Source organism: Narcine bancroftii, chromosome 1 (genome assembly GCF_036971445.1).
Source record: "Narcine bancroftii isolate sNarBan1 chromosome 1, sNarBan1.hap1, whole genome shotgun sequence".
Taxonomy (NCBI): domain Eukaryota; kingdom Metazoa; phylum Chordata; class Chondrichthyes; order Torpediniformes; family Narcinidae; genus Narcine; species Narcine bancroftii.
The window spans coordinates 208,486,453-208,500,092 of NC_091469.1; the positions used below are offsets into that span (position 1 = coordinate 208,486,453).

Here is a 13,640-nt window from a genome sequence, read left to right on the forward strand (position 1 = left end):
TTCCTGAACATACACACTTTACATATATATGTGCTTAGAATTAGAAGGAGGTTAAGTTAGGTTAAATTAAGTTAATAGTAATAAGTTAAAGTTTGATCCTGTTTTTATGTTAAAAGGAAATTACAAACAACTTTTGTTTAAGTAAACATTTGTTTTGGTGAATTTCTATTGCTGCTGGGTTTTGGGGTCCTCTGGGCTCGTAACATGTCTAACTCACCTAGTTCCTCCAGCATTTTGTGTGCTGCATCTCCACAGCTATCCCTTTTCTCCCTGGTCTCTTGCTGGCATTGACTCCATTCTCTGGCATGCCTCAATAGATGCTCTTTGACAACACATTAAATTGGCTTTCAATTTCTAATCTTTAGTACTTGTTTGTCTGAAAGGGCATATTTGATACTGTAATCATTACAAGATCACAAGGGTGTTAATGATTATAAACTTAACAATTTATATCTCAATGGACATCAATTTGATATGCATATTTTCTATTGACAGCATGTAAAGAATCATATTATTGAAATTGAATTTATAATAATTACAAAACACCAGCCAGTCACTCAGGTTTATGATGGCACAAACCTGATTTTTTAATAATATTTTTATTGATTTTATAGACATAAATATGCATATATAGTACAATTACAGGATGCACAATAAAAATAATAGATTACATAGCTCAGCAAGTTACAAAGGCATATTGAGCACATCCTCAATATATATAACATATAAACACATCCAATAATTTTAACACGGATAGATGTGTCTCAAAACCCCATCCCCTTATCATCATTTTATGGCTAAAAGATAAAAAAAAAGAATGTATATTTCTTTCCTGGAGTTAAACAGCAAAGTACTAAAGTTTAGGATTCCTAATATGCCTAGAGGTTGTAGAAAAGATTCAAGAATGGTCCCCACAACATTTGAAACCTTATATTTGAATTACTAATTGAGTATCAAATCTCTTCTAGACTTAAACAGGCTATCATGTCCCTTAGCCACTGAGCATGGGTAGAGGAGGCAGCATCCTTCCATCTAAGCAATATTCCATGTCTCTTACTATTTCTGAAGATCAAATAAGGTTTATTAAGGGATGTTATTCACAGTTTATGGCTTGGTTCAGCATCATGCTGAAGAAGATTGAAAAGAGGTTTGGTGCGAGAACACAGCCTTGCTTCACGCCATTGTTAATGGAGAAGGGTTCAGAGAGCTCATTGCTGTATCTGACCCGACGTTGTTGGTTTTCGTGCAGTTGGATAAGCATATTGAGGAACTTTGGGGGGCATCCGAGGCGCTCTAGTATTTGCCAAAGCCCTTTCCTGCTCATGGTGTCGAAGGCTTTGGTGAGGTCAACAAAGGTGATGTAGAGTCCTTTGTTTTGATCTCTGCACTTTTCTTGGAGCTGTCTGAGGGCAAAGACCACGTCAGTAGTTCCTCTGTTTGCGCGAAAGCCGCACTGTGATTCTGGGAGAATATTCTCGGCGACACTAGGTATTATTCTATTTAGGAGAATCCTAGTGAAGATTTTGCCTGCAATGGAGAGCAGCGTGATTCCCCTGTAGTTTGAGCAGTCTGACCTCAACAATGAAGATGCTGTTTACATCTGGTACCGCACGGATGGCAGTCTCTTCAATCTGAGGCGCCTGCAAGCTCACACCAAGACACAAGAGAAACTTGTCCGTGAACTACTCTTTGCAGACGATGCCGCTTTAGTTGCCCATTCAGAGCCAGCTCTTCAGCGCTTGACGTCCTGTTTTGCGGAAACTGCCAAAATGTTTGGCCTGGAAGTCAGCCTGAAGAAAACGGAGGTCCTCCATCAGCCAGCTCCCCACCATGACTACCAGCCCCCCCACATCTCCATCGGGCACACAAAACTCAAAACGGTCAACCAGTTTACCTATCTCGGCTGCACCATTTCATCAGATGCAAGGATCGACAATGGGATAGACAACAGACTCGCCAAGGCAAATAGCGCCTTTGGAAGACTACACAAAAGAGTCTGGAAAAACAACCAACTGAAAAACCTCACAAAGATAAGCGTATACAGAGCCGTTGTCATACCCACACTCCTGTTCGGCTCCGAATCATGGGTCCTCTACCGGCATCACCTACGGCTCCTAAAACGCTTTTACCAACGTTGTCTCTGCTCCATCCTCAACATTAATTGGAGCGACTTCATCCCTAACATCGAAGTACTCGAGATGGCAGAGGCCGACAGCATCGAGTCCACGCTGCTGAAGATCCAGCTGCGCTGGGTAGGTCACGTCTCCAGAATGGAGGACCATTGCCTTCCCAAGATCGTGTTATCTGGCGAGCTCTCCACTGGCCATCGTGTCAGAGGTACACCAAAGAAGAGGTACAAGGACTGCCTAAAGAAATCTCTTGGTGCCTGCCACATTGACCACCGCCAGTGGGCTGATATCGCCTCAAACCGTGCATCTTGGCGCCTCACAGTTCGGCGGGCAGCAACCTCCTTTGAAGAAGACTGCAGAGCCCACCTCACTGACAAAAGACAAAGGAGGAAAAACCCAACACCCAACCCCAACCAACCAATTTTCCCCTGCAACCACTGCAACCATGTCTGCCTGTCCCGCATCGGACTTGTCAGCCACAATCGAGCCTGCAGCTGACGTGGACTTTTACCCCCTCCATAAATCTTCGTTCGCGAAACCAAGCCAAAGAAGGGATTCACAGTTTAATATCCTTCATTTATTAAATAGTCTTTACTCCCCTCCTGTCTCTCCTTTGGGGTGTGTTATGTCCCTAGATGCTGAAAAAACTTTTGATAGGGGAGAATGGGACTATCTATTTAAAGGGCTGGAAATATTTAATTTTGGCCCTAAATTTATCAATTGGATCAAATTGTTATACTTATCTCCTGCTGCTTCAATTGTTACTAACTCTTTAAAATTCAAACCCTTTAATCTTTGCTGTGGGATTAGCAAGGTTATCCTCAGCCCTTTTTATTTAATTTTGCATTATAACCATTGGCCCTTGCCTTTTGGCAATCTAGTGATATCTTTGGAATTTCAAGAGGTGAAAGTGCTCATAAGGTTTATTGTATGCACATGATCTTTTGTTGTATATTTCTGATCCTGATCATTCTATCCCATCTATTTTGTCACTGCTCCACCAATTTTGGTCAATTTTCAGGGTCTAAACTAAATCTTTAGAAAAGTGAGCTGTTTGTATTGAAATTTTCTTGTTCCCTAGATATTGCATTTCTTTTTAAAACAGCTAAAATCAATTTAATTTTCTAGGTGTCACTATTACTGAAAATTACAATGATCTGTTTCTAGAGAATTTTCCTACTTTATTGAATTATGTTAAGAAGTCCTTAGCTAAATGGTCTTCTCTTTCAAGTCCTTAATTGGCAAATTAATGCTGTCATTTTATCTAAGTTTTTATACATCTTCCAGGCTGTTCCTGTTTTTGTTCCTAAAATTGTTTTTGATTCACTTGTGTAATGGGTTATATTATATATCTCATGTAGGTAGAGTGGTAAAGAAGGCTTTTGGTATGCCTGCCTTTATAAATCAAAGCATAGAATATAGGAGTTGGGAAGTGATGTTGAGACTATCCAAGGCATTGGTGAGGCCAAATTTGGAATACTTTGTGCATTTCTGGTCCCCAAATTATAGGAAGGATATCAATAAGGTAGAGAGGGTGTAGCGAAAATTTACTAAAATGTTGCCTGGATTGCAGTCTCTAGAATACAAAGAAAGATTGATTAGACTGGGTCTTTATTAATTGGAGCATAGAAGGTTGAGGGGGAATTTGATAGAGGCATTTAAAATTATGAGGCGGATTGATATAGTAGATATGAATAGGCTCTTCCCCTTGAGGGTAGGTTAGATTGGAATGAGGGGTCATGAGTTAAGAGTTAGGGGGCAAAGGTTTAGAAGTAATATGAGAGGGGGCATCTTCACTCAAAGAGAGGTGGCTGAGTGGAATGACCTTCTGGAAGAGGTGGTTGCAGCAAGGTCAATTTTGTCATTTAAGAAAAAGTTGGAAAGGTGCATGGATGTGAGTGGATTAGAGGGTTATGGACAGAGTGCAGGTAAGTGGGACTGAAGGAGATCACTTGAATTGGTACGGACTAGAGGGGCCGAGATGGCCTGTTTCTGTACTGCAATGGTCATATGGTTATGTGGTTATATATAAATATATTTTTGGGATTGATAGATTGTGGGGGTTTGGTGTGTAGGTCACTTCACAGACAGATATTTACACTTCACATCTCATTTAAAATGCAAGAGCTTTGCTGAAGCCAGACATTCAAGCACCAGTGACTGCAAAGACAATGGAACTGCTTTGAAAATAATTTAAAAAGCAGGTGCAAATGGAAAAGTTCGGGGAGAGAGAGAGAGGGAGAGAGAGAGAGAGAGAGAGAGAGAGAGAGAGAGAGAGAGAATTCAGTTCTACAGTTCTGCAGTAGCATTTGAGGCTACAACAAGGAAAGCTGGTAGGCTTGTTGAAAACCCCATTTTGAAGATGGGTTGTGAATTCTGAGTCAACCTGTTGAAAACCCTGTTGTTCTTACAAGAGGAAGTGGCTGGCTAGAGTGTTTCTCCTAAAATAAGGAAATGAAGAGGAACTCTGTAGTGACCTAGGTGAAGAGGTTATCATTTGGGAAAACCCATGATGGGGCAAGTTTCTTCAGCAAGACGCTGAAGTAACTGATCAGAGGGAGTCAGTTTGTGTGTGTCCAACGTGCAACAAGAATCTCTCTAAAACCAACAAGAATCTTTCTGAGTGTTAACCATTTAACTTTAAGTACCAGAACCTAGTGAAAATTCTTAAATGTTAAATCCTTTGCATAAGAATTGCCTGATACTGGTGAACTTGGAGAAGTGAGAAGTAAATGATTGGACTATTAAAGCAAAGAACTTTCCTGAACATATACACATTAGATACACATGCGGTTAGAATTAGAAGGGGGTTAAGTTAGGTTAAGTTAAGTTAATAGTAATAAGTTAAAGTATGATCCTGTTTTATGTTTAAAGGAAATTACAAACAACTTTTGTTTAAGTAACCAGTTGTCTTGGTGAATTTCTATTGCTGCTGGGTTTTGGGGTCCTCTGGGCTCATAACACTTGACTCAATTATTTCTTCATATATTTGGGTGGAAAAAAATAAGCTTCCTCGTCTTAGTAAAGTTTTTCTACCAAATCTTAAAAAGAAAGGTGGTTTAGCATGACCTCATTTTACTATTGGGCATCTAATATTAGATTCTTCATTTTTTGGATTCATTATACAGATAGAATGGATGCTTTAAATTGGATTAATTTAGAAATTCATTCTTCTAAAAAAATTTTCTTATTTTGGAGCACCATTACCATTTTCAGCTTCTAAGTTAAACGGTCATTTTGTTGTTAAACATTCTTCGTGAATCTGGTTTCTATTTAGAAAATCTTATGGATATTGTAGATTTTTACTAGCCAGCCCTATATTATTCTTTTCACCCTCCATGCAAGACTCGGCTTTTAGTGAATGGTTTAAATTGGGTATCCAGTCCCTTCAAGATTTATTTATTGATAATAATTTAGCTTCATTCAATAGCTAAATTCAAACTAGCCAGGCAGCACTTCTTTAGATACCTACAAATTAGGGGTTTTTTGGATTTTTTATTGTTGAAGCTTCCTCACAACATTTATATTAATAGTATAGGGATGATTTATAAATTTAAACTGAATCAAAAAAAAAACTGATATCAGCCATATATAATTTATTATTAAAGTCTAGGGACAATTCCCAAGATAAGTTAAAAAAAATTATGGGAGCAAGATCTTCAGCATGCATTCAGCTTTCATTTTTGGATATCACATGGGGTTCTATTTTAAAATTAGTAAATTCATCTTCTTTTTGTGCCCATTACTCACTTCTACAATTTAAGGTAATACATCATGCCTACTTTTCTAAAGTTCAATTGGCTAAATTTTACTTAAACGTTTCTTCACAATATGACAGGTGCAGGACTGAAGAAGGTTCTGTGCTACACATGTTCTTGTCTTGTACTTCTCGTTCCCTTCTTTGGGAAGATATTTTCCTACCTTATCTTTAGTCCTTAATGTTAATTTGAGGCCAAATCCCTTAATTGCTCTAACTAAGATAACTGACCGAATTTAACAATCCTATGTAATCTCCTTTACTTCCCTTATTGAGGACTTCGTCTGCGAAGCCATGCCAAAGAAGAAGAAAGAAAAAAAGAAGTGAACTGGTGTGGACTTGAAAGGCCAATATGGCCTGTTTCTGCTCTGTAAATGGTTATATGGTTATGGTTATATTGTTATTGCTAGACATTCAATACTGATGAAATGGAAAGATGCTGTCCCTCCTTCACATAGTCAATGGCTATCCGATATGATGGCATATTTAACTTTAGAAAAATCAGATGTTGTATGGTTTTGAATTTAAAAAAAAATTACTGGGTCCTTTTATAAGATTATCTGATATTATTCTGTGATTTTAGTCCTCTCTACATGGTAGTAAATTAAATGCAATGGCCAACAACTTTGGAAGGAAAGGGGGGAGATTTTGTAGAATAGTAATATTTTTTTGTCTTTTTCAATTAGCTATTTAATATTTAAGTGTGTAGTTTTTTTTGTCTTACTTTTAGTCTGCCAGTTAAAGTAATTTGTTTATATATAATAGACTTTTTCTACATATAATCACTACACCTGTATATTTCTTTTTACATACTTACTCTGTTTAATGGCTTTTACTTGTTTATCACTACTGAAAACTAATAAAAAATATTGAAAAAGAAAAGAAAGGCAAAAGAGAGAACTCGACATTTGATTGGAGTTGAAAGAACCTCAGCCTCTCCAGTTGTGGTGAAAAGAACAAACAAAGGATTAGGCTCTAAATTTAAATTAAGGATTAAAGATAACATATGAAACACACCTCTCCAATAACTTTTGAGACTAGGACACATTCAAAATGTAGATTAGGGAAGCAAGCCTCTCCCCTCTTACATTTATCACAGCAAGGGTCTACATCGGAATAAATACGAGATAATTTAACTTTAGACATACGAGCCCTATGTACAACTTTAAACTGTAACAAACAATGGAATGCGCATAAAGATGTGGTATTAACCAGCTTAAAAATTGAATCCCAAACCTGGTCCAATATTGAAAAGCTTAAATCCTATTCCCAGGTATTTTAATTTTAGCTAAGGGAATGTGTCTTAAACCTACTGACTTATCATAAATAATGGATATTAGACTTTTGCGAGAAAGTTGTAAACTAAAAACACATCAATAATGTTCGCAAAAGGTGCCCCAGGGAAATTAGATATCTGAAGGTGAAGAAAATGCCAGATTTGGAAGTATCTGGTCAATTGAACATTTCTGAAAACTGTTCAAATGATGCAAGCAATCTGTGCCTGTCATGAAAAACAAAATCATGTAAAGAAGGTTGAAAAGGATGATTAGATAGAATAGGATTTCAAAGAGAAAAATCATGAAATCCAAAATGTTTTCTGAACTGCACCCAGACTTTCAGAATTTACCTGACAACCAGACTGATTTATTTAAAGAAAAAGGAAGTGAGGATTCGAGAAGTGCTGAGATGAAAACGTTTTTAGCAGAATTCAACTACATTGCGGCCCAATCTGGATGGTCTACTTGGTCATGAAAATGTAACTGAAGCATAAGGCTACGTATATTAACCACCCAATATTAAAATCTGAAATTACTGTTACTGTTACACCACTGTTACTTTTCGATTTTTGAAGATGAACTTTATTTGGATGAAGGTGCTTACCTTTCCATAGATAAGACAAAAAAGATGAATCATGTGAATCATAAAACGATTTGGTAATGAAATTTAGCATGGATTTAAATAATAAAAACTTAGGCAAAATATTCATTTGAATAAATTATTATGACTATCCAGAGATATAGACAAGGCAACTGTTGCATTAGAGACTTGTTTCACATATTTTAATAAAGCAAGGAAATTTTCTTTAAAAAGATATTTATGATTCTTTGTAACTGTAAGACCATGATACCACAGGAGTCTAGTATATACTGATACAGGAGCATTCAAAGGGAAAAGTTCACTTTTCTGCAAATTTAATCTATATTCTAAATTGAGAATTGAATGCAGCCTGGAAGGGAAAGAAGTGTCAGGGCTTGATATGGAAAGAAGAAGATCATCTGCATAAAGGGAAACTTTATGTTCAACTCCCTTCCTACAAATCCTTGAAATATCCTCACACTCTCGAGATGCAATCGCTAATGGCTGTATGACCAAATTAAAAAGTAATTGACTTAAAGGACACTCTTGACAGGTTATTCATTGGAGATTAAAAGGCTGCAACTACTGAAAGTTAGTGAGAATTGAAACCAAAGGGGAAGAATACAACAATTTAATCCATGTAATAGAAGATGGTCCAAAATTAGATTTTTCTACAATTGCAAATAAATATCTATATTCCACCTGATCAAATGCTTTCTTTGCATCTAAGGAAAGATTACATTCAGTAACCACACTGAAAGGTAAGTATTTAATAAGTGACACATATTAAAATTAGACAATTTTTTTTTTAATGAAACCAGTCTGATCTTCAGAAATGATTGATGATAGGATATTTCCCAATATATGGGGCAATACTTTTGTCAAGATTTTAACATCAACATTTAATAAATTTGCCTGTAGGAGGAGCACTCAGCTGGATCTTTACCTTTCTTTACAATGAGCGATATACATGCTTCATTAAAGAATACTGGAAGATTACTTTGTTTAAACAAATCAGATAACACAGAACTTAATTGAGGGGAAAGCAATTGAGAAAATTATTTAAACAAACTCCACAGGAAACCCATCAGATCCTGGAGATTTTCCAGATTGCAATGAAGAAATAGCAGTAACTATTTCCTCTTGTAAAACAGGCACATATAATCTCACTTGTTTAATCAAAGAATATAGAATATTACAGCACATTATAGGCTGACCCACAATATTGAATCAGCTCAAAACACTGCTCATCAAATTGCTATCATCTGTGAATTCAGAAGTGTACAGTTATTTATCTCCGAATGATCCATAATGTTACCACCATCCATTTGAATGTTTGTAATTTTCCACTTGGCTTCACAACCTCTCAAATGGATACAAAACTTATTCTTACTTTTCAAAAGTTGGCTTTCAATTGGATACGTTGAAAGAGATCAAATTTAGTTTGAAGTTCAACTCATTTTTAATATAAATCAAGACTTTTAACTTGAGCATATGGTTGATCTATTTGTTTAATTTGATGAACCAATTCTAATCTGTCTTTATTGGCCTTTCTTTTTATATTCACGACATAAGAAATAATCTGACCCTGAGAAAAGCTTTCATAGCATCCCAAACAACCAAACTGGAAGTTTCTCATGAAGTATTTGCATTAAATAAAAAAAGTTATCTGCTCCTCCATAAATTTCACAAAATCATTATTCAATAGTAAAGATGAATTGAAACGTCATTGTCTTTTTATTTGAGGGAGGCTCGGGAGACTCATGGATTATACCTCAGGGGCATGATCCAATATTATTATACTCTGATAATTATAAAAATGTGTCAGTGGAATCAATTGATCATCAATTTTAGAAAAAGTGCGATGAACGTGTGAAAAGAAAGAATGCTCTCTCCTATTTGGATGTAGAAAATTCCAAACATCTGAGATACCATAATTTGATAGGAAAATATGAATTAATGAGGCAGATTTACTCATTGTAACAGGGGTAGGGGACAAATGGTCCAAAGCATGATCTAACCAGCAATTAAAATCCCCACAAAGCACAGAGAGTATAAACTCAAATCTGGTAAAGAAGAAAAAAAGTTCCAAAAACCCCCACATCATCTGCATTAGGGACATAAACATTAGCAAAAAACTACCATTTTATTGTACAATTTCCTGAAACAATAATATATATATATTATTTATATCTGATACAACAGTATGATGCACAAAAGGAATATTTTGATAAATAAGAATCTACACCTCTCTGGCTTTATCCTGAAATGAAGAATGAAAATGCTTCCATCTCCACCTTGTCATAAGATTAGAATGATCACAATGACATATATAGGTTTTTTGTAGAAATATAATTCTGGCTTTATGTTGATTAATATGTGAAAACATTTTTTTTTTCCTTTTAACAAGATTGTTCAAGCCTTTTACATTTCAACTAAGGAAACTAATAGAATTATCCTTATTTTAAAAATAAAAAGTTAATTAAAATAATTAATACCCAAACTACCTTACGGCTAAAAAGTGTATCTAGCAAAGCCATAACAACCTTATGGAAATAACCTTCATCCCTTCATCCCTTCCCCACTCCCTAAATCCTGAAAGCAGGACTGCTGTTGAAAATACCAACAACAATCTCTTCAAAACAATCATTCTTGACCCAAACAAACCTTTCTGTTGGAATCATTATCTCAAGCTCCATTCTTGTTAATGTAAATATAGTCAATACTTCTAAACACTACAAAATTTTGCTAAAACTTCAACATAAATATATTTTCTAGGATTTCTCATAGTGTTCTAAGAGATATATAATAAAGTAATAGTATAAACCATTTATAGGGAAAGAAAAATAAATGTGTAATTCTCAATGTTCTTCACTTAGAAATATCAAAGCTGAATGCTTTAACTACAAAGAAAAATACTTACATGACTACAACCAAAGTGGATTTTTAAACCCTATAAAATGTTGCCAAAGCAAAGAAAGTCAATCAGTACTTGCTCAACAAATGTTATATACAGGTGTCAGACACATAAAGAGTAATAAAAGTCGATCAGTTTCAGCCATCAAGTGGGGATTCATACTGGACATGATGTAGAGGGGAGATCATCTATGTCATTCTGAGCCTCTTCAACTGAGGGAAGCCATTTCTTATGACCGTTGGGAAATGTAATGCAGTGGCATGGGGGATATAACAGGGAGGGCTTGGAGACATGCTTATGCAACTCAGACATTACATTTGGCCTGCTCCTTCAAGACAACAATCTTCTACAATCCTGATTTAAGTTCAATTTTCACTCTACGATCAGCTTCACAAATCAGAAGTCCTTTGGTTTGATATCAATGCAATTGTATAATGACTGTCTACGGTCTATGCCCCTGAGTCAGGTTGGGTAATAATGAGTGATATGCTCTATCAATTCTGGCGGAGATGGGAGCAACTCCTTTCCAAAAACCATACAGAAGAACTCTGAAAAAAAAATGCAAGTTGCCCACTTCCAGTAGCTTCACCCAAGCCCAGAATATGTAGATTTTGTCATCTGCTCCTGCTTTCTTGGTCAACGACTTTTGCTATTGGCTTTGAATTACTGTCACTTCGTTTTTAAAAAAAAAACTTTATTTAATATTTTTCAAACAAAAACTTTTACAAAATCCATAACAAAAATTAAAACTAAAACTAGAACTATCCCACCCCTATCCCCCACCCTCAACATACAAAATCCATAACATAAGCATTAAAAGTAAAACTACAACTATCCCACTCCTTCCCCCTCCCTAAAGAGACCCCACAAGGGAAGCAAAAACATTTATCACAATTTAAGTAAGATGACCACATCTTAATTAAAAAATCATAATTATCATGCAAATTATGTTATTTTTTTCCATATAAATACAAGACCTCAACTCATTATGCCAACGATTTACATTTATCTCAACTTCATCTTTCCAAGAAGCTGCAATACATTTACGTGCCACCGTCAATGCTAAATGCAAAAAGGCTATCTGAAACTTATCTAACCCCCAAGTCCAAAAATAGAACGATATAACCCAGCAAGAAAATTTTGGGATCGAATAAAAATTGAATTTTAAACAAATTTTGGAAGTCCCTAATTTTATACCAAAATGATTGAGCTTTATCACAAAGCCAGACCGAGTGTAAAAAAGTTCCAACACATGATCCACATCTAAAACACAATGCTGAATTACTAAATTCAAAATTCCTCAATTTCTCAGGAGTTAGATATAATTGATGCAAAAAATTATAATTAATCATACTATATCTTACATTAAGCAATCTATTCACACCTTCCAAACACATCCTCTCCTAGTCGGCCTGGTCAATATCACAAGTTAAATCATTTTCCCATTTAATCCGAGATTTACTGTCACTTAATTTGAAGAATGACGGTCGGTCAATTTGCTCGGAGTGAGCTCAGAAAATGATAAATATTCACTGGGTTCTTTGGTTGAACACTGAATTTCTTCCAACTTAGCATCAACCTAATTTAAAATAGTTTTAAACTCATCGGATAGCAACTGTCTGTGCTGTGCCAGTAGACCAGAAATAGCCTCCAAAGTTAGACTAGTTGGCACTTCTTTCTTACCACTTCTTGTGGCCATTTTAAAGTAAGTGTAATTAAAGAAGAAGAAAGGTGTCAAATATAAAACACTTTGGTTGTAAAATAAAGATCCAAATAGGTAGAAAAAGCTGAAATAGGAGCTTCTGACTACTGCTGTCACTCCATGCCACAGCCAAGCGGAAGTCACAAACCTGTGTGTAAATATGAATCTGATCCTTTAAACGTTAAAGTTTTTGGTTAATTAATAGTCCAGTGCTTCATCTTTCATTAAATCAATTGCTTAATGAAATGATGCCATATAGTTATCACTAACGAGGACAGTAAACACCTCATACATTTCCACTGCTGCTTCCTTTTGGTTAGAATGCTTCCTTTGCTTCCTGTTGGATAAGGCTCTTTCCCCTGAGAGTAGGGGAGATTGGAACAAGGGGGTTACAAGTTAAGGGTTAGGGGGCAAAACTTTAGGAGTACTATAAGAGGATGCTTCTTCACTCAAAGGCTGAGTGGAATGATCTTCTGGAAGAGGTAGTTGCTGCAGGGTTAATTCTGTCATTCAAGAGGAGGTTAGATGAGTACATGGATGTGAGGGGGTTGGAGGGTTATGGGCAAGGGAGTGGGTCGGTGGAACTAGGGGAGTTTCACGTAAATTGGTGCAGACTAGAAGGGCCGATATGGCCTGCTTCCGTGCTGTAAATTGTTATATGGTTATAAAACATTGTATGGTTGGTAGCAATCCACTCAATTTTTTTTGTGATTGCTGATACAGTTAATTGACAAAATTAAGTGCTGAAGGATAATTTCGTTGGCAGTTGTCAAAAAAAAGGACATCTTATATAAGATGCAACATATAATTGTGGCTACAAAATTGAATCTGCATAATTTTCCAATGAATTTAATGTTAGCTGGCAATTATTGCTGTGTCTCTCGCTCCAGAATTCTCCTGTCATCCTTTACTTCATCATTCTCTCGTTCATTGCAACAACTTGTCAGTCAATGGCTATCCTTGTTCTGTCATTCATCCCCTATATCACTCTTGTTATTCTTCATTAGACCATGGAGAAATTCAGGGATGTAAGGATCAAGCAGGAAAGTGGATTTGATGAGCTGGACGGCCGGCACCTGCTTCTTTTCCTTTTGCACCATACCGCTTTTTAAAAAATCATTCCATATTTAAGCAGCTTTCATTAATGATATCTCTATTGTGCCATTCCTAAATCACATTCCCTCTCATTACATATATAAAATGGATGCCATTCATTGCCTTACTCTCTCTGACATTCCTGATATCATAGTGTTATTTCCTGGATAAATTTGTCCCTCC

General features: G+C 36.1%; 1 long non-coding RNA gene across 1 annotated transcript in view; it reads right to left on the bottom strand.

Moving 5' to 3' along the window:
- Positions 1-223: 223 nt before the first annotated feature.
- Positions 224-13,640, bottom strand: part of LOC138748200 (uncharacterized) — a 23,235-nt gene continuing 9,818 nt past the window's right edge. The window contains exon 3 of the long non-coding RNA XR_011347872.1: positions 224-376. This is a non-coding gene — a long non-coding RNA (uncharacterized lncRNA). The remainder of the gene's footprint in view (positions 377-13,640) is intronic.